This window comes from Hemicordylus capensis, chromosome 5 (genome assembly GCF_027244095.1).
Source record: "Hemicordylus capensis ecotype Gifberg chromosome 5, rHemCap1.1.pri, whole genome shotgun sequence".
In the NCBI taxonomy this organism is placed as follows: Eukaryota; Metazoa; Chordata; class Lepidosauria; order Squamata; family Cordylidae; genus Hemicordylus; species Hemicordylus capensis.
In genome coordinates, this window is record NC_069661.1 from 168,806,310 (window position 1) to 168,828,483 (window position 22,174).

The 22,174-nt window shown below is 45.8% G+C and overlaps 1 protein-coding gene and 1 long non-coding RNA gene across 4 annotated transcripts in view; both read right to left on the reverse strand.

Annotated features, from left to right (window-relative positions):
- The window catches only part of KCND2 (potassium voltage-gated channel subfamily D member 2), a 506,409-nt gene that overhangs the window by 62,224 nt on the left and 422,011 nt on the right, over positions 1-22,174 (reverse strand). The window lies entirely within an intron of this gene.
- LOC128326633 (uncharacterized) overlaps positions 1-22,174 on the reverse strand; it is a 48,225-nt gene that overhangs the window by 1,717 nt on the left and 24,334 nt on the right. The window lies entirely within an intron of this gene.

Consider the following 22,174-nt stretch of genomic DNA (forward strand, 5'->3'; position numbering starts at 1 on the left):
CAGAACCGGCCATCGTGTGGGTGGCCAATCTGGCCGCCCAAGGCTCCCTGCCTGCTAGTGAGCGGGGAGCACCCGAGGAAACCAGGTCTCACTGATCGTGAGACCCGGTCCTTTGAGTTCTCCAGAACTCTTTTTTGGGCTAGACTGAAAGAAACGTAAAACAGGGAGAGGCAATTTGGGCATAGTGAAGCAGTCCTCCAAATCTTTAGTTTGTAAAGATTGGTTTTCGGGCGAGCTATGGGGTGGAGACTGCCTTGGTCGGCCTGATGGATGATCTCCAATTGGCAACTGACAGAGGAAGTGTGACTCTGTTGGTCCTCTTGGCTCTCTCGGCTGCTTTCGATACTATTGACCATAGTATCCTTCTGGAATGTCTGAGAGAGTTGGGAGTGGGAGGCACTGTTTTACAATGGTTCTGCTCCTACCTCTCGGACAGATTCCAGATGGTGTCGATTGGAGATTGTTGCTCTTCAAAATCTGAGCTTAAGTATGGTGTCCCTCAAGGCTCCATACTCTCTCCAATGCTTTTTAATATCTACATGAAACCGCTGGGAGAGATCATCAGGGGATTTGGAGCTGGGTGTTACCAGTATGTTGATGACAGATCTACTTCTCCATGTCAACTTCTTCAGGAGTTGGCATATCCTCCCTAAATGCTTGCCTGGAAGCTGTAATGGGCTGGATGAGGGAGAATAAACTGAAGCTGAATCCAGATAAGACGGAGGTACTTATTGTGCAGGGTCAGAACTCTAGAGATGATTTTGATCTACCTGTTCTGGACGGGGTCACACTTCCCCAAAAGGAACAGGTTCGCAGTCTGGGAGTACTTCTGGATCAACGTCTCTCCTTGGTTTCTCAGGCTGAGGTGGTGGCCAGGGTTGCTTTCCATCAGCTCTGGCGGACACGCCAGCTGTGCCCGTTTCTTGAGATCAATGACCTCAAAACTGTGGTACACTTGTTGGTAACCTCCAGACTTGACTTCTGTAATGCGCTCTACGTGGGGCTGCCTTTTGTATGTAGTCCGGAAACTTCAGTTGGTTCAGAATGTGGCAGCCAGGTTGGTCTCTGGGTCATCTCGGAGAGTCCACATTACTCCCTTGTTGATGGAGCTACACTGGCTGCCAATAGGTTTCCGGACAAAATACAAAGTGCTAATTATAACTTATAAAGCCCTAAACGGCTTAGGCCCTGGGTATTTAAGAGAGTGTCTTCTTCGTTATGAGCCCCACCGCCCATTGAGGTCACTTGAGGAGGTCCTGCTCCAGTTGCCGCCAACTCGTTTGGTGGCTACACAGAGACGGGCCTTCTTGGCTGCTGCCCCAAGACTGTGGAATGTGCTCCCTGCTGGGATACAAGCCTCCCCATCTCTGGCAATTTTTAAAAAACACCTAAAAACACATCTCTTCAACCAGGCTTTCTCAGCTTTTTAAAACTTGTTTTTAAATTGTTCTGATTATTTAATTGCTGTTTTATGATGTTTTTAATTGTTAATTGTTGTTTTATGCTTTATAATTTTTGTTTTAATTATTAACTGATTTTAATGGTGTTTTAATGTAAACTGCCCTGAGCCTTTTGGAAGGGCGGTATAAAAGTTTTAATAATAAATAAATAATAAAGGTTTTAAGGGCAGAATGAGTTACCTGTATATAGACTCAAGTGAACTAGCTTCATTAGGTGATACACTCTGATCTCAGCCCACACCCTGAGAAGAGCTAATAATGCTGTTCCCCCATTTTTAGAAGATATAAAGAGGCTGTTCTCATGAGCAGCCGGGTGACAGCAGTCAAGCCCTGGCTTGGCTGCCTGTGAGAACTGCCAGGAGGCATGTGGCTCCCAGCAGCACCTTGGTGGCAAACCCGCCTAGGGAGCCCTCCTCCTAACTGAGGTTAAGAGTGCAAGTGCTGCCTTAACCTCACTTACCTGACTGTGTGTCAGTGCCAGGTGCTTTCACCCCAATGCACTGCACACTTACACCTCAGTGCATTGCACACTTACACGATGCATTGTGGGATTTCCAGGGACTGGGACAAGTCCCAGCCTCAGAGCGATCACCCTTCTCCGAGGCTCTCCACATGAGCAGTGTGGAGGGCTTCTGCAGGGAGAAATAGGCTTCTCCCCACCGATGACCACAGAGCACGCCCTGGGAGGCCAAATCAGCAGCCCACATGATTCGGAGCTATCCAGCCCCTGGAAGACCCAGGATGCCATGCATGAGTGTGCGGGGCATCTGGGGAGACCCCTGAGGTCGGGAGTCTCTCGTGAGTCACCATGGTGCAGAGTTGCACCATGGCGACTCATGATCAGGGAAATGGCTCACTCCGCCAACCTTGTTTAATGGGGGGGGGGTGGCGGTATTTACTGTGGTTTGCTGCTGGGAGCCGTGTAGTTCCTCTTGCAGCACACGGCTGCTGGAAAGTGGGCTGGGCTCAATTAGCCTGCTTTCGAGTGGTTGTGAAAATAGCCTCTCTGTGTTGCACAGAGCAGGGCTAATCATATTGGAGCACGAAGCACACTCCCACCAGAAAAACAACAGCTGTCTGGGGGTGGGGGGAAGGCAAGGCTTGAGAAGCCTTCCATCCACCCGTCCACTCGCCTGATAGGTCATGTGAATGGCCCCAACATCTAGCAGTGACCCTGCTCCACCTCCAGCACTGATCAAAGCCCTAACTTTATGCATAGGCCAACCCCTACAATTTAAGCCTTTGACATCCTGACTAACAAAGTGTGCCCTTACGGGGACTGCGGGGGTCAGCGATATGTTTCCGATCTTCCTTCTGGAGCACAGGGAGTACTTGGAACCACTGTTCCCTCTAACAGGGATTCCCAGATGTTGTTGACTACAACTCCTAGCATTCCCAGCTGCAATGGCATTTGGCTAGGGATTATGGGAGTTGTAGTCAACAACATCTGGGAATCCCTGCTAGAGGGAACACTCATTGGAATTCTAATGGCTCTTTCAACATTCCCCCCACCATGCAGCAGGGGAGAGTTGCATGGGGGCTCTCAGTGTGCCCCCGCAGTTCCTCAAAGCATGCACACTTTGTTATTCAGGATGTCAGCTAATGTTTGCGAGCTGGCAACATCTGCATTATTCATTATGTGCTATGCCAAGGAGCTTATCACTGCAACAAAGAAGGAATGCAACTCCAGGTCATGATGTAGTGGGCCACTGCACTGTAGTGATTAGGATGCTGGACTTAGACTAGCGAGACATGAGTTCAATTCCCCAGTCTGCCATGCAATGACATCCTGATTCAGACATTATGCTGTACAAGTGTACAGATGTACATGTGTTTGTGTGAATGACTGAACCTGTGTTCATTTTAAAAGTCAACCTGGATACAGGCCCTACAAATGCATGGTATAGATAGTAAGGGTACCTCTGTACCTGCGTTTCACATAACATGTGAATGAGTGTACCCGTGTACAGATCTGTACCTGTGTCCAGTGTACACTTGCCATAGGAGTGTTGGAACAGAATGTGTGAATGGGCCTAACTTCTCAGCCTAATCTACCTCACAGGATTGTCATGGTGATTAACAGGGGAGAACTCAGATTCTTGGAGGAAAGATGGGATGAAAATGTGGAAAAGAAATGACCAGGCATCCAGACTGGTCTGTTGCCCCTAATATCCCTTTCTAGGGCTGAAGAGTAGAAGGTACTACTCTGTTGACTGGACAGGGCACCAGGCCAGGCTCTCATACCAAGCTTGGAATATTCAGAGGCTTTTCTGGAAAATCCAGAAAAGCCTCTGGATATTTTCCACTAGGGACCAGCTGCAACTAAGGCAGGTGTCTGCAGTGCCCAGGGGTAGCAGGAGCTAGAATAACAGAGCAGGGGGCAGTTGGTGGGAGAGCAGGAACAGGATGAGAGAGAGATAAGTTTATTCGGTCATCGACCAGCAAACATTTACAATAAACCAGTACGTATTTTACAAATAATATAACAAAACCTGGCCATAACAGAGATAATATCAGTGTTCACATTAGTTAAAAGATAATTTAAATAAAATTCATCGGACTGGCCAGGCAAATTATCTAACATAGGAGATACAAGTCTTAAACGGGGTTCACGATAAAAATCACAATAAAGAATAACATGCAAGGTGGATTCTATAACCCCTTTGCCACATGGGCAAAGTCATCAAAATAGCGGAACTCCCTTGAACCTGCCATCCAATACTGCTGTAGGCAGAACATTTAAATGTGCTAAAGTGAGGGCTTGTCTAAATTTAGGGACAAGCACCACATCAAAGTACTTAGGGAAGTATAAACCCTGAAAAGGATGATAAAAGTGGACAGAGGTTCTGATGTTTTTCAGACCATCTGACCAGTGAAGGAGTTTTTTGCTTCATTGCTCAGGTAAGAGGATACAGGTGCCAAGGGGAAGATAGATCCTATGAAGACACAAACCAGTTTGTGATGGGAAGTCTTCAGTGTACATCAGACAGGGAATAGGTTAGAAACTTTCTCCTGAGCAGGCTGCTGCCATTGGTCTGCACTCAGTCACAGCAAGAAGGCTAAGCTCCCATCAGGGGTTCTTATTCGGAATACAGCTCAAACCCTTATATGAAAATTGCCACTAAGTGCCTGCACCATGTCTGTGCTCCCTTCTTCTTTTGCTCTTGTCATTGATTTCCCCTACATAGTAGTAGTAATAGCACATCAACCACCACTGAAGTAGAGTCTCACCTAAGGAGTGTAATCATACTTTCTCGTCACTTTCCCCCTTTATTCTTGTTTTTAAAATTAGATTGCAAGACTGCCAGGGCAGGGGTTTTTTATTGTGCTGCGAAATGCTTACTGCACTTTTGGAAGCTACAACGAGGAGTTTAGACTGTCAACGTGCATAAAGCCCCCTTTCAAAAATAAAAATAAAATTACTCCTCTTTAAAGCTCTGTAAATGGAAAACAGGACAGGCTCATAAGACCATTTTAATGTAATGGCTGCATAGCTCTGGGGAATTGTGAATCCTATATTTTCTGTTTTGTAAAGCTCACGATGGGGAAAAACCAGGCTAAGGGAGCCCCGCCTCGTTTCCCCCCATCGTGAGAACCACCAGACTCGTGAGCGAGCCCGGTGGTTCCAGGGCAGCTAGCCTGCCTAAAAACCCTCCCCTTAAATGAGGTGAATGGAGCAAGCGATCCGTTAACCTCGTTTGTTTGATCGTGTCTTGCAGCCACAGCTGACACACTCGGAGTGGGGGGAGTGGGGTGGGGGGGACCCGCAAAGGCACTTGCGCAGTGCTTTCCTGGGGCTCCAGAGGCTGGGTCTCTGCATGGCAGCACTTCCCGACCCCTGACCCCCAGAGCTCCCAAGGGAGCGCCCAACGGAAGCAGCCGCTCATCTGGGCAGCTGATCCGGATGCCCAGCAATGAGCGACAGCTCGTCTGCGGGGAGAGTGGGCTAAGCCCGCTCTTCCCACAAAACCCCACAAGGCTCTACACATTGATTGTGTGTAGAGCCTCTCTTACATATCTATGGCACACCTTAAAATCTCTTGACAATTCACAATTTTAAAAAAAAAATTATTATTTTTTAGATGTCCCAATGTATGTCAGGAGATTATAAGGCTTGATTCAAACATCCGCTGGCTGGGGTGGTACAGTCCTCCCTTAAGATAAGTTTTCACCTGAAGCTTCATAGAAAAGCAAAAGTGGGGGTGGGTGTGTGTGACAAGGTTTGCTCTGCTATGTTTAGGAAGAAAGATCTGGATTCAACAAGGGGCTGGTCGGACAAGTACTGCCTGGCACGCAATAAGGCTGCAGATAGACCAATAACACACCTGCCCTTGCCACAGGAGAAAGTCCAAACACGCTCTCAGGGCTGTGTGTGTGTGTGTGTGTGTGTGTGTGTGTGTGTGTGTATGTGTAGTGTTCATGCAAATCGCCCATCTACACATGGTGCTCATCTAAACTGGCCTATAGCCCTGTTCAGACATTATGTCGCACATGTGTACAGGTCAGACATGTATATGTTGCTGTGTGAATGATTGTACATGCATTAATCTTAAAGAAAACCTGGTTATAGCTCCCCCTCAAATACAGGGTACAGAATACAAAGTGTATGATTAAATAAGGCTGTTCTCATGCGCCGCCAGGACCGGGCTAAGAAAGCCAGGCCCGGTCTTGGTGGTGCATGAGAACTGCCAGGATTGCACCTGATTCCAGAAGTGCTTCGGCGGCAAACCCTCCTAGGGAGGCTGCCTCCTAAACAAGGTTAAGGTAGCAAGTGCTCCCTTAGCCCCATTTTCCTGATCGTATGCAATGCTGGCTGCTTTCAGTTGGCACTGCACCACTTATGGGCACCCACCCATCACTGGGGGTACCCCCACAATGCATTGTACACCTGTGGGACTTCTGGGGGGCAGGATGACATGTCCCAACCCCTGCACCCTCTGTGCAGCTGGGGGAACCAGGAGCGGGATCGCACGCCCTGACCCTCTCAGACTGGGCAGCTGGATCGTCTGCAAGGAAGGTGAGCTTCTGCTACCTTCCCTGCCGCCTGCCCTGAAGCCCTCTCATATGATCGTGAGAAAGGGCTGTACATGTGTTGATCGTAATGTGTGAAAGACTTTATGCATGTACAAATTTGATTATGCACACACTGTATGCATGTTGAACACAATGGGGCTATTCTCGCAACCAGCAAAAATCGGGCTAGGAGAGCCTAGCCCGATTTTTGCTGGGTGTGTAAACCAGCAGTCGTGTTTTGCTGGTTGTGTAAACCACCATGCCGCCCCATTGGAGAGCTAGATCGGGGCCAGCGCTACATTCACAGCGTGGCCAGAAGCGGCTCTCCCTGCCTTTAAGGCAGGGAAGAGTCGCTCCTGGCCACGCTGTGAACGCAGTGCTGGCCATTTAACTCCTGAGTGGGGCTGCGCAGCCCCACTCAGGAGATAAGTCAGTACCCCCATATCTGATGTCAGACGCGGGGGGCATGTCGGGGTTGCGGAGCATGGCCCCTGATGGGCGGTGGCCCGGGTTCTTTGAACCTAGTCACCCAATAGTAGCTACTCCCTTGCCATGCACCCATCTTTATATACATTCCCAACATCTCCAATCATGTATACATGGTGAAGGGAACTACAAGTGAGGAATTAACAGGGTTAAATTGAGGATTCATTTGTGAGATTATGTCAAAACATCCGAGAGCTCATGCTTCCTTTCTGCCCTTTATGCATTTCTAGCACTTCCAAGTCCCTTTAACTTAAAGCTATGAATATTTCTTATTTCTGGAAGAACATAGCAGAAACCCAGCTAGTGAGTAAAGGTTCGGCATTGATTTTCAGCAAAATTTCTGCTCAGATAAAAAGAAATGCAGCTGAAAATTAGTGGGGCCTTATTAGCTGAATAATATTATTATTATTAGTTGAGTAATTGGATATTTTGGGGCCTTGGCAACTTTCTTCAGCTACCCTTTTTATACACAAGAATATTCAATCTGTTCAGATATGAAAGTGTGGAAGGGGTCATAACTATCTTACCTTTTTGTACTTTGGGGATGTGTTAGCATGGGGTTTTTTTGGGGGGGGGGTTGAAATTCACTGGTAGTCCTCCTAGCTGGTGGCTGCCATCCCCCTCACCCAAAAGCCCTAGAATTGTGCTATTTCATGCTACATCACTATTGATGGAATGTTCTCCCACTGGAGGCCTGTTTGGTGCCTACCTTGTACTCTTTTAGACACTAGGTTAAGAAGACGTGGCTTTTCTCATGGGCAATTATAGAAGACTACATTGTGCTGTATAGGAGGCAGCTGTTTAATGGACAACATTAAACTGCTATATTTTATTTTAAGCTGGCTGATGGGCTTTTTTCTGGAGCTGTGATGCCTAGTTATATGGTGTTTGCTTTGTTTTGATGTCATTTTTCTTTGCGGACAAAATCTCCTGTATTCGGGCCGACTTGGACTCCACTGTTTCTGCAGAGTCTATTAAGGTGGTATCCAGCAATCCCTCTTGCGGTATTAGATTTGATCAGTTTCAATCTGTGATGCCTGATGACGTGGACAAGCTGCTTGGGTCGGTGCAGCCTACCACTTGTTCTCTGGATCCTTGCCTGACTTGGCTGCTTTTATCTGGTGGGAGATTGTTGGGGATGGCTTAGTTAATATCATTAACTCATCACTGAGGGAGGGTAGGATGCCTCCTTGTTTGAAGGAGGCAATTATTAGACCACTTCTTAAGAAGCCTTCCCTAGATCCCTCAGTGATGGACAGTTATAGGCTGGTCTCCAACTTCCCATGGTTGGGTAAGGTGATTGAGAGAGTGGTGGCTAACCAGCTCCAGGCAGTTTTGGAGGAAACCGATTTTCTAGGCCCATTTCAAACTGGCTTTAGAGCGGGCTATGGGGTTGAGTCTGCCTTGGTCAGCCTGATGGATGACCTTTACCAGGGAATCAACAGATGGAGTGTGACTCTTTTGGTTCTTTTAGATCTCTCGGTGACGTTCGATACCATCGACCCTGGTATCCTTCTGGATCGCCTGGGGGAATTGGGGATAGGAGGCACTGCTTTACAGTGGTTCCGCTCCTATCTCTCAGGAAGATTCCAGATGGTGGAGCTTGGTGACAGTTCGTCTTTAAAATGGGAACTATTATATGGCGTCCCTCAGGGCTCCATTTTGTCACCAATGCTTTTTAATATTTACATGAAACCGCTGGGTGAGGTCATCAGGAGATGTGGTGCAGGGTGTTATCAGTATGCTGATGACACCCAAATCTATTTCTCCTTATCATCATCATCATCTTCGTCATCAGGAAATGCCATTCACTACCTAAATGCCTGCCTACAGGCAGTAATGGGCTGGATGAGGGATAACAAATTGAAGCTGAATCCAAGCAAGATGGAGGTGCTCATTGATCGGAATTTAAGGGATGAGTTAGATCTTCCTGTGCTAGATGGGGTTACGCTCCCTCAGAAGGAACAGGTACGCAGCTTGGGAGTGCTCTTGGATCCAGACCTCACCATGGTATCTCAGGTGGAGGCTATGGCCAGGGGCGCTTTCTATCAGCTTCAACTGATTCGACAGATGCGTCCATTCCTCGAAGAGAACGATCTCAAAATGGTGGTGCATCAGCTGGTAACCTCCAGGCTTGACTACTGCAATGCGCTCTACGTGGGGCTGCCTTTGTACGTAGTTCGGAAACTTCAGTTGGTTCAAAATGCGGCAGCCAGATTGGTCTCTGGGGTAACCCAGAGAAACCATATTATGCCTGTCTTAAAACAGCTGCACTGGCTGCCAATATGTTTCAGGGCGAAATACAAAGCGCTGGTTATTACCTTTAAAGCTCTCAACGGCTTGGGTCCGGGTTACCTGAGAGAGCGCCTTCTTCGGTATGATCTCCATCGCTCGTTGAGGTCATCTGGAGAGGTCCGTCTCCAGTTACCACCGGTACGTCTGGTGGCAACTCGGAACCGGGCCTTTTCTGTAGCTGCTCCTGGTCTATGGAATGCACTCCCGGCAGATATCCGCAGTTTAGGCTTGCAGTAGGCCTTTAAGAGAGCCCTAAAAACCTATTTATTTGGCCTGGCCTTCCAAGGCTTGTAATGTGTTGTTTTAAAAAGTATTTTAATTGGATTTAAATAGTTCTAATCATTTTTGAATTGTGTTTATATTGTTTTAGCATTGTGTTTGAATTGTGGGTTTTATGTCTTTTAAAAAAGTTGTTGTACACCGCCCAGAGCCTCTGGATGGGGCGGTTTATAAATGTAATAAATAAATAATAAATAATAATCAATTTGATTTTTAAAAATTATGAGCCAGGTCTCAGGATCAGTGAGACCTGGTTTGGAAAGGTAAGTGAAACGAAAAGGGCGGGATCCCTGGGCGGCCGGATTGGCTGCACACATGACTGCTGGCTCCATGACGGAGCTGGCAGCGGCTGGGGAGTTTGGGGGCCGCGCGGCCCCCAGAAGCTCCAGTAAGCCCTGTGTGAGCGCACAGGGCATACTGGGGAGACCCCCGAGCCAGGAGGCTGCTTTTCAGCCTCCCTCCGGGGGTCTACTCATGAGTAGCCGTGGCACAGAGCCACGCCACAGCTAGTCACGATCCCCAAAACTGGGTTTGCGGAGCACTTGTTTCGCAAACCCGGTTTAAGGGGCAGGCTACTTGAGCGGGTTGCCCACTCAAGAACCATTGGGCTCGCAGCCGAGCCTCGTGGTTCTCACGATTGTAGAAAACTGGGCTCGCGGAGGTTAGCCCGATTTTCTACAATCATGTTAATAGCCTCCAAATATGTTTTTATTATACACTGTTGTCTGTAAGTGATACGAAAGGTATGTTATAAATTGTTAAAATTAAATAAAAAATTATGGGGGAAATGTCAGCTGCCATGGGCTCTGGGTAGCTTTTCCTCCTACCTTGCTTCCACACAATCACTTCTGCCCAGGTTTTCCTCTTACCTTGCTTCGACACAACCCAAAATTGGGAGCACACACAGCTCCCAAACCCAAATAGAACATGGTTTGTAATTGTGTGAATGACCTCTTTGATTGTTTGAATGAGCTCAAGATGATCTAGTGCTTTCATTGCAGAGGTGAGATTCAAATCAGCAACTTCCGGAAGCTATTCATACATGCAGGCAAACCCGGACTAAGGAAGCCCAGCCCGGTTTTGCCTGTATGTGTGTACTGCTGGGATCCCTGCAGCAATCCCGTGTCAGATCCCTGCAAGTGCCTCGGTGGCAAACCCACCTCCAGAGCAAACCCGCCTCCAGGGTTAGGAGAGCCTGAGGCTACTGATAGTCTGCCAGCCCCAGCCCCAGCTGGGGCCGGGGCCGGCAGACTGCAGGGCTCCCGGCTGGCTTTGAGGAGGGATGGAGGATCCCCATAATCCACCAGGATTTCCCATGGTGCATTATGGGAGTCCGGGGGGTGGGTGGGGCGATGCATCCTGTTACCCTGACCCTCCAAGCGACGAGCAGAAGCTGGCCCATTCGGCTGCCCAGCAACAAAAAGAGAATAATCTGAAGGAGGTAAGCTTTTCAAGGCTTCCTCTCCCCTCGCCCCTTTGAGCCCTTCTCACAGATCGTGAGAAATGGCTCCCTGATTCATAGCTCAGTTTCTTAGCCACTATGTTACACAAGAAGCCATAGCTTAATGGGGTAAAGAGTTTATTTTATAACTTGCATCTGCAGGTTATATCAGCAGTTGGGAAAATATCACCTCCCAAGGATTTAAAAGGACAGCCGCAAGCACTGGAACAAACAGAGATCTGGGTTAGCTTGTCCCCTCCCACTCCCACCATGTTTCTGTTTGCTACGGTATTACGATGCAGTATTAGGTTGGTTGAGGGATTAAAAAACCTGAAACTCAGTCTAGAAAAGATGAAGGAGCTGTTGATGGATGATGTGATGGGTCCTGGAGGTTTGGCCTGATCCAGATGGGATTCAATTTCCCCTTAAGGATAATAATAAATAATAAATAATAAATAATAAATAATAATAATAATAATAACAATAATAATTCAATTTCTATACTGCCCTTCCAAAAATGGCTCAGGGCGGTTTACACAGAGAAACAACAAACAAATAAGATGGCTCCCTGTCCCCAAAGGGCTCACATTCTAAAAAGAAACGTAAGACACACACCAGCAACAGTCACTAGAAGTACTGTGCTGGGGGTGGATAGGATCAGGTTCATATCTTAAGGGTACTATTAACTCTCTCCTTGCTTATGAACTCTCAAGTGATATTTGTGGCTCAGAGCATCTTTCACAGATTTGAGCTGGCAAGCCAGTTGTGGCCATCCTGGAAAATATTATCTTGCCAATGATCTGTGCTCTGGTCATCCCCAAGATAGATTACTGTAGTGCATAATAAATGTGTGGCTGTCTATGAAACTTCCACTAGTCGAGCAGCTGTATAATTAATAGGAAGAAGTGTGCTGAATATCTCTCGCCAATGCTCAAATAGCTGAATTGGTGATCAATTCATTTCTGGATGCAGTTCATAGTGCTGATCTTGATCTACTAGATCCTAAACAACATAGGACCAGGATAGATGAAATTTCCATATGAAAATGCCTTAGAGATTAGGGGGGTAGCTACTAGTGATAGGACCTCTTTTGTGGTAGTGCCCCAACTATATCTACCAGGCAACTGTTTTATTATTTTTAAAGAGCCAGGTGAAAACTATTTTAGTATACAATGTCTTTAGCAGCGTATAATATGGACATGCATTTATCTATGTTTTTATATAAGGCTGGACCAAAATGATCCCATTCATGGGCCAGGAAAATGGGAACCATTTCAATTATATCTAATGTGTTTTAATTGTTGTAACGCACTCTGAGACCACAAGGATACTCACATGACCTACAGGGCGGAAGGCAGGGTTCCTCCACCCCTCCAAAAACACGATAAGACAAATGTTGCCTGGAGCACAAACCCCGCTCCCAGGCGATCCGCACTGTGCCAAGCAGTGCCGATCCCTGGAGGCCAGGACAATGAGTCCTGCCCTCCGGGAATCCCACAATGCACCGTGTGCTGAGCACAGTGCATTGAGGGATTCCCCCATCAGGCAGATTCCCCCGTCAGGCACATTGTCCCTTGTGTGACTAATCTCTCTCAGCATTGGCCTTCCCCATCTGCACTATATGGATAACCATACTTACTTACCCTATAGTCTTGTTGTGTGGCTTACAACATGGTAATACATGTGAAGTAAAAAAAAAAAATCTATTGTCACCCTTTGCTTCCCTTCTTCCTAAAATAGTTTTGTCTGTTTGATAATCCATGAGCTTTTGATTGATTGAAAAAAATTTCTAGCTATCTATTCATGAACCCTCAAGACTCATTTATAAATTTCTGACCTACTAACACCGGTCCATGCATTCTCAGATATCTACATGCTGCAAATACATAATATAGTACTGATATGGTAAGTGGCATTTTAAAGATGGGAATCAAAAAAAGAGATAAGTGAAGATAAAGTGTCCTATCCTGTCTCCTGATCCAGCTGATTAGCAGCATTGGCTTCTCTGATAACATTAAAGTCTGGAGGTAAAAAAAGTAAAACTGTTGTATGAAGCTGGAACTCATTCCATCAATGTAAGGCGGAATCAGTGGACTAGTTCCTGTTGTGTTGAAGTACAGGCATTATGGGGATTTACTGGCAGTTCGAGTCCAGGTAGCTTGGCATTCTCCCTCCCAGGAAAATTGACTTAAGATGGCCAGCAAACAGCACAAATATGGAGGGAAAGGGGTGTTCAGAACAAACAGAGAGGAAGGGGATCCATTCCACCCCACAAGCAACAATCCAGAAGCGTTACTGCACTCTGAGGTGACAGGGCTACTGTCCCTCCCTCCCTCTCTCCCTCCCTCCCTTCTGGGGCTTCAAGAAAGCTCTTCTTGCTCTTCTTCCTGCGTTCCATGATCCTGTTCCAGGATGGTTGGCAAGGGCAAGAGAGAAAGGGCAAGAAATAACATTACATATTTATTCACTAATATTTCATGTTGTTTGAAGAAAATGTCAGCAGAGATGGACAGAAAATGTCAATGCAGGCAGCAGTGTTTCTGGTTGCCAGTGGCTACACTGCTCAGACCCTAGTCAGGGACAGGTCAGGCAGAACACTGTGCCTGAGAAGTTATCAGGTCAAGAGAAACAGGAAGTCTTATAAGAGGAATAAAAACTGGAGAGAAATGGCCAGTAGCTGAAAGGCTGAGGAGGGCTTAAGCCGCATTAGCTCTTTATACTGAATATCTAGGGATATCAATGCATGAAGCTCTGAACAGAGCCTATTTGTGTGTAAGCTATGTGCTCAGAGATTCTGCTCATGTGTTTTGAGTTTTCCTTGAATATGTATAGGCTTGGTTTGTTCAGAAGACCAGATCAATATAGCTGGGTATGGGGCCAGTGGATATGTTCGCATTTGTAGAGATGTGCAAATTGTTTTGAGTCAAATCAATTTGAGCTTGAATCAGGATGATTCGAGTGAGTCAAACTCAAATTGAATCACCCTTAGAATAATGGGCACACTTCAAGTTTTAATTGAATCAACCCTGATTTGAGCTTGAAACAATTTCAGTTATTTGAGTGCCATTTTGTCTCCGTGTTTTTCCCCATGCTGATGAGTTTTCTGGAACTGTATTCCAATTGGCTTGAGATCCCTGTGCTTCTTGGATGGCTTGTTATACAAATCAATTGTTGTCATGGCAACTGTGCCCCCATTGGCTGGGGGGAGACAGGAGGGAGAGGGAAGTCAAAGGAGGGGTTTTAAAATGTATTTAAGGGACTGCTTGGAGGTAGAGAGCCAATCTGGGCCTCCGAGGAGGATCAGAGAGAGACTGCAGCATGCTTAGCACTGGTGGTGTCCTGTGGCTGGCTTATCTGTTTTTTGCCTGTGGCTTATCTGTTTTTTCTTTCCTTAACCCAATGGCTTATTTTATTTCTTTTTTAAAAAATTGTATCAGCAGCCGCCCCAGTGGCTTCAACTGGGTGCTTTTGGTTTGAATCCCCCCCATTTGTATTTCTTCTGTTTCTTGCTTGTAGTTAGCTCCCAGTGGCCTTAATAACTAGGGTGCTGTACTGATTTTTTAAATTTTTATTTTGCAGCACCAAGCTGTACCTTTGCTGCTGTGTGCCTGCCTGGATTTATTTATTTATTTGTGTAATAACTAGGGTGCTGTACTGATTTTCTAAATTTTTATTTTGCAGCACCAAGCTGTACCTTTGCTGCTATGTGCCTGCCTGGATTTATTTATTTATTTGTGTGTGTGTGTGTATGCTGACTTCTGTCTGGTGCCCAGCCTCCCAGACACTCTCTGTTTCCCTTTTCTTCCTGGGTTGTTGTTGTTGTTTTTTTTGTGTGGGGATGCCTGACTGGGGCCCACCTGCCCAGCTCCCAGCTGTTGAGTCCCAGTGTCTGCTTGGCCCCAAACTACAGCTGAGAACAACATCTGGCAGACTCCAGTCGAAGATGCTGGAAGCTCCCAGCTGATAATATGCCAGAAGGTGAATCCCCTCCACCTTGGTTAGATGATAGAACTTAGAGTTACTTAAATAGGGCCTAGTTTGGGGAAGAGGGGGATTAGGTACTAGTAGGACTTCAGGACAGGAGGGTTAGGTTTGGGTTAGAGAGGCCACAGTCGTCCACTGTCCTTTGCCTTCCTTTCCCTTAGACTTGCCCAATTGTTGCTCGCTTTGAGTTTAAAAAAATTAATTGCTCTTTTGCCCATTTCTTTCATGGGTTGGGTGGTAGGTAGCACCCATCATGCCATACCAACCAACACATTTTGGTGACCCTAGGACCTACCCAAGGGGGGGGGATGGGGTGATTTGAGTTCCCCATTGTTTCCTATGGCCAAATCACTCAAATCAAATTAGATTTGAGTGAAGGCCTGAAAGGAAATGTGCTACTGGGGATGTGATATCACCCTCCAGATCAAAACGCTGACAGTAACTAGGAGCTGTAGAATGAAATCAGAGAGGTGTGATGGAGGGGCAGGGCAGTAATAATGGATGACTTCAATTACCCACACATTGATTGATTGAGTGAGTGCCATCAAGACTGTGTCGACTCTTAGCGACCCACACATTACAGTCAGGTAATGATAAAGAGATCACATTTCTAGATACACTGAATGACTGTGCCCTAGAACAGTTGGCCATGGAACCAACCAGATAGAAGGCAACCTTGGACTTTATCCTGAGTGGCACCCAGGATCTAGTGCGTGATGTCAGTGTCATGGACCCTTTAGGGAACAGTGACCATAGTGTGATCAAATTCAGCATACATGCGGGGAGAGATTCACCAAGGAAGTCTAACATAGACACTTTGAATTTCAGAAGAGGAAACTTCTCTAAAATGAGGAGTTTGATGAAAAGAAAAATTGAAATGGAAAATCAGGAGAGTCATTTCACTCCAGAATGTATGGAGTTTACTTAAAACCACAAGACTAGAAGCCCATCTGCTGTACTGGAGGGTAGGTACCATAAAATCCCTATTACCAGTCGAATCTGTCCTGGTGGGCAGGGGGTTGAAACTGTGAGTCATATTTTTCCATACTGCTCATTTTACAGGGATATTTGTATTTCTCTTATCTCCCCCCCTTTTATCAAACATTCCTGTTAGAACAGATGGTAGGAAACAGTGTGGATAAAAGTGATTCAGTTGACATAGTATACCTGGACTTCCACAAAGCTTTCAACAAAGTTCCTCAGCAAAGACTCTTGAGAAAACTTAGCAGTCATGGGATAAGGGGACAGGAAACAGAGGATAGGTATAAATGAAGTGTTTTCACAATGGAGGGAAGTAAGAAGTGGGGTCCCCCAGGGATCTGTACTAGGACCGGTGCTTTTAAATTTATTCATAAATAATCTAGAAGTTAGGATAAGCAGCGAGGTGGCCAGATTTGCAGATGATATCAAACTCTTTTGTGTAGTGAAATCCAAAACAGATTGTGAGCAGCTCCAAAAGGATCTCTCCAAACTGGGTGTGTGGGTGACAAAATGGCAAATACGTTTCAATGCTGGCAAGTGTAAAGTGATGCATATTGGGGCAAAAAACCCCAACTTCACATATACCCTGATGGGATCTGAGCTGTCAGTGACTGATCAGGAGAGGGATCTTGGGGTTGTGGTTGACAGCTCCTTGAAACTGTCGACTCAATGTGCAGCAGCTGTGAAAAAGGCCAATTCCATGCTAGGGATCATTAGGAAGGGGACTGAAAATAAAACTGCTAATATTATAATGCTCTTATATAAAACTATGGTGCAACTACACTTGGAGTATTGTGTACAGTTCTGGTCACCACATCTAAAGAAGGACGTTGTAGAACTGGGAAAGATGCAGAAGAGGGCACTCAAGATGATCAGGGGCATTGTTCCCTCTAACAAGGATTCCCAGAATTTGTTGACTACAATTCCCAGCATCCCCAGCTGCAGTGGCCTTTGGCTGGGGATTCTGGGAGTTGTAGTTAATAATACCTGGGAATCCCTGTTAGAGGGAACACTGATTGGGGCCAAGAGCACCTTCCTTATGAGGCAAGGCTATAACACCTGGGGCTTTTTAGTTTAGAAAAAATGACTGCGGGGAGACATGATAGAGGTCTATAAAATCATGCATGGTGTGAAGAAAGTTGACACAGATAAACTTTTCTCCCTTTTGCATAGCACCATGAAATTGCCAAGAAATTTAGGGCCAACAAATGGAAGTACTTTTTCACACAACACATAATCAGCTTGCAGAATTCTCTGCCATGAGATGTGGTGATGGCTTTAAGAGGGGTTTGGATAATTTCATGGAGGAGAGATCTATCAACAGCTATTAGTAGGAGGGCTATAGGCCACCTCCAACCTCAGAGGCAGGATGCCTCTAAATACCAGTTGCAGGGGAGTAACAGCAGGAGAGAGGACATGCCCTCAACTCCTGCCTGTGGGCTTCCAGCAGCATCTGGCGGGCCACATTGTGAAACAGGATGTTGGACTAGATGGGCCTTGGGCCTGATCCAGCAGGGCTGTTCTTATGCAGATTATAGTTAATCTGTTGAAACAACTGGCAATGGCTGCTGTTTATTATTTGTTTGTTTGCTTGTTACATTTCTGTACCACCGTGCCTGAAAGCACTGGGTGGTGTACAACAACAACAACAAACCAATTTTTAAAAATAGACTTAAAACAATATAAAACACATTTTAAAACAATTTAAAACCATTTAAGATCAATTTAAAACATTTAAGAACAATGTTAAAACCTCGGAAGGCCAGACCAATCAAATAATTGTTTAGCACTCTCTTGAAGTCCAACAATGAGAACAAACGGATTTCTGCCAGGAGTGCATCCCACAGCCCAGAAGAAGCTACAGAGAAGGCCTGAGAGTTGTCACCAGACGTACCAGTGGTAACCAGAGGCGGACCTCTCCAGGTGACCTCAACTTGGGTGGGGATCATACAGAAGATGGTGCTCTCCAAGGCAGGGATTCTCAATGTTGGGTCCCCAGATGTTATTGGACTTCAACTCCCATAATCCCTAGCCCCAGTGGCCTTTGGTTGGGGATTATGGGAGCTGAAGTCCAAAAACATCTGGGGACCCAACGTTGAGAATCCCTGCTCTAAGGTAACCTGGACCTAAGCCATTCAGGGCTTTAAAGGTAATAACCAGCATTTAGTATTTTGTCTGGAAACATATTGATAGCCAGTTCAATTGTTTAAGGACAGGCTTTATTTATTTATTTATTTATTTATTTATTTATTTATCAATCATATTTTTGCACAGCCCAAAACTGTCTCTGGGCGGTTTACAACAAGATTAAAAAGTAAAATATTAATTTTGTAGACGGACCTCTCCAGCAGATCTTAATGGGCGGTGGGGTGCATTACGAAGAAGCCGTTCTCTTAAAAACCCAGGGCCCAAGCTGTTTAGGGCTTTATAGGTTATGACCAACACCTTGTATTTTGCCCGGAAACATTGGCAGCCGGTGTAACTCCTTCAATATGGGAGTAATATGGTCTCTCCTAGATGACTCAGAGACCAGCCTGGCTGCCACATTCTGGATCAACTGTAGTTTCCGGACTACATAGAAGGGCAGCCCCACATAGAGCGCACTGCAGTAATCCAGTCTGGAGGTTACCAGCAGATGTACCACTGTTTTGAGGTCATCTAACTCAAGAAACGGACGCAGCTGGCATATCAGCCAAAGCTGATAGAAGGCACTTCTGGCCACTGTCTCAACCTGGGATACCAAGGAGAGACTTGGATCCAGAAGCACCCCTAGACTGCATACCTGTTCCTTCTGGGGAAGTGTGACCCCATCCAGAACAGGCAGATCAAACTCGTCTCTCGATTTCCGACCCCGCACAATGAGTACCTCCGTCTTATCTGGATTCAGTCTCAGTTTGTTATCCCTCATCCAGCCCATTACCGACTCCAGGCAGGCATTTAGGGAGGTTATGCCCTCTCCCGATGATGCTGACATGGAGAAATAGATTTGGGTGTCATCAGCATACTGATAGCACCCTGCACCAAATCTCCTGATGATCTCTCCCAGCGTCTCTCCCATTCATGTAGATGTTAAACAACATCGGAGACAATACAGAGCCCTGAGGGACACCATACACCCAGAGAGAGTATGGCTGCCACATTTTGAACTTACTGAAGTTTCCGAACGACATACAAAGGCAGCCCCATGTAGAGCTCATTGAAATAGTCAAGCTTGGAGGTTACCAGCTGATGCACCACTGTTTTGAGATTGTTCTCTTCAAGGAATGGATGCAGCTGTTGAATCAGCCGAAGCTGATGGATGGCACTCCTGGCTATAGCTTCCACCTGAGATACCAGGGTGAGGCCTGGATCCAATAGCACTCCCAAGTTGCATGCTGGTTCTTTCTAGGGGAGTTTAACCCCATCCAGCACAGGAAGCACTAACTCATTCCTAACTTAGATGAAGTTTAGATGAAACTTAGATAAGTTTAGATAAATCAATTTGAGTATTTTGCAATTTGATTTGAGCTCAAATTGAATTGCAAAATACAATTTGTGCACATCTGTATGCATTTGTGATCACATTTGTGGTGTAGTGGTTAGATCCTGGACTAGGACCGGGGAGACTAGAGTCCAAATTCCCATTCAGCCATGAAACTCTATGGGTGACTCTGTGCCAGTCACTTAACTCTCAGCCTAACCTACCTCACAGGGTTATTGTGAGAATAATACCATTCTGGGCTCCACCAAGGAAGAATGGGATAAAAATGTAAAAACAAACAAACAAACAAACAAACATTATCTTGCACTATTATTAAATAAATTCCCCATGCACTGATTGTATACATATTTGTTATCTGAAAAGATATGTTGTTTACACAATCAGGAATGACTATGATCAAGGGACCTAGCTTGATCACTCTTGCATATGTAACGTGGAATTATTGCTTAGGCTTCTCTCTGCACCCAAATATTCAGGATATTCTTGCAAAATATGGATTGTGATGAACCAATACATCATTTAAATGCTTTTTAGAATACAGGAAATGACCCCACACTATTTAACTGCTCTTTATAAAAGGATAATGAATGTTAGGTGATCCATGTTAGGTAATCCTGTGAAAGTTCCCTTTATATTGCTTTTAAACATTAAACACCAACAATATTTTGTCTGGTTCATGATGAGAACTTGTAAAACAGTGCTTTGGAAGAATGGGCTGCTTCCTCTGTGCAGGTGTTTACTTTAGTAACACTAATGCTCAACAGCAACAGAGAAACAGTAAAGACAATCAGAACTTTATGACAGTCAAAATAATTGTGCATTTTAGCTTGTAGCTGAAGGATTTAAAGGATTTACTTAATCCTCTAGGGGTGGGGTCGGGGACTTAAGAAGTTCACCGAACCATTTACTGTATCTTCGGAAAATAAATGAGAACATAATAGCAAAACCCCAGAGGTTTAATAAATGCTATTTTTATTTCTGAAAATATTTTTGTCATGTCAGAGATAATTACTTCATTTTTTGTATAATCACATAACAGGGTTGCATGTGGAAGGTTATCATGTGCTATATATATTCAGCTTTTCCACCCAAGCAAGCTGCTTACTGGAATGTACGACTGGTGGGCAAAATACTTTTGTGTGTGGCTATAGACGCAACAGAAGGGGAGGGGGAATCTCTGATAATTGAAAAGTTTCAATGCTGATTTACATGACTACTAAGCCTGTGTCTCTGAGCTAGACATTCTACACATGTAATTCCTTCAAGAAAGATGGTAAGGTGCTTTCAGTCTAAATTCTGACACTGAGGGAGACAACAAGGGAGGAGCAAGGATAACCAGGGACGAAAGTGTCATGAGCAAATGCTCCAGCGTTGAATGAGGACTGAGGGTTAGGCCAGTGCTTCCTTCTTTGTGGAACCAGCAGCACCATTTGCAGGATTCAGCTTTAAGCATGCGACTACAAATAGCAGAGTTTGGGCCATTCTGAAAACTGAATCCTGTGCATAATTGTGGATATGCGTGAAAGCTGGTGACAGGCTAGGAAACTGGCATGCAATAGGTCCAACCAAAGCAGGATGCTTTCCAGATTAGACCTTGCAGCGGGGTCATGTTGGATCTTGGAAGTGTGCTTCTACACTTCCTGCGTTGTGACACCGCAGTCCCTACGTGGACAGCAGGGTACTGTTCACATTCCCAATGCCTTGTTTTAGAGTTAATTGCTGCGATATTGAGCTAGGACGTTGTATATCCAGCATAAAAAAGGTGTTGTTTTCACGAGACAGTTCCCCCTGCAGGTTTTACGTTTTGAATGCAATTTGCCAGAACAAGGCATTTAGCCACTTTTGAGTGGCTAATCAGGAGAACAGACACACAGAAAGAAGCAACTTGTGTTCAAAGAAGTGCATTGCAGGATGCTTCACTTGATACCAGGTTTTATAAGAAATCTGAAGAAAAGTGGAATTCAGTGAAGCACTGAATAAGAGCTTGGCTTTGTAGCAGAACTGCCACAACTGAGGAACTGCACTTTGTCTGCTGGCAAACCTCTCAACCTCATCACATTCCAGGTCCTTTTCTTGCTTGCTTTTCATTCTTATAGAGTGTGATTAGATATTTACAACAGTAGCTCATAGGGATGTGCAAGGGATGTGTTTGGCGAGTTCGGTTAGTATCCAAACTGGATTAAAACTGACCTGGCCCGGTCTTGGGTTCGGCTGAATCAGGTCTGGTTCAGTTCAGCCCAGTTCCTGGGCCGGTTTGGCGGGGGGGGTATACATATAAAGGGGAATCCGGCAACTATTACCCTTTAAGAGTAAAGGGCATTCCCTATAGTAATGCAGAGGGAAGTAATGCAGGGGGAGAAGAGAGAAAGGATACTTTTAACCTTTAATTTTGAGGTGGCACGGAGAGCGGAGGCAGAGGCGGTGGTGACATCGGCGGCAGCATCAGGGGCTCCTTCAAGCCCCCGCCAACTTTCTGAAAAGCAGCCCGGGCTGGCTGCAGTCCAGTTTGGACATTCGTGGAGGCCATTTTTGTGACCTCCTCGCATGTGCAGAGGCCATGTGCATCAACAGACAAATTGTGTGGTGATGCAAAAGGCCTCTGCGTATACGCGGAGGTCATAAAAACAGCCTCCAAGCATGTGCGGAGGCCTGAACTGGGCTGCAGCTAGGCCGCAACCGGGCCCGAACTGCTCTTTGGGAGGCCAGTGGAGGTATGGGGGAGCCCCCACTGTTGTCACTGATGTCTCCACTGCC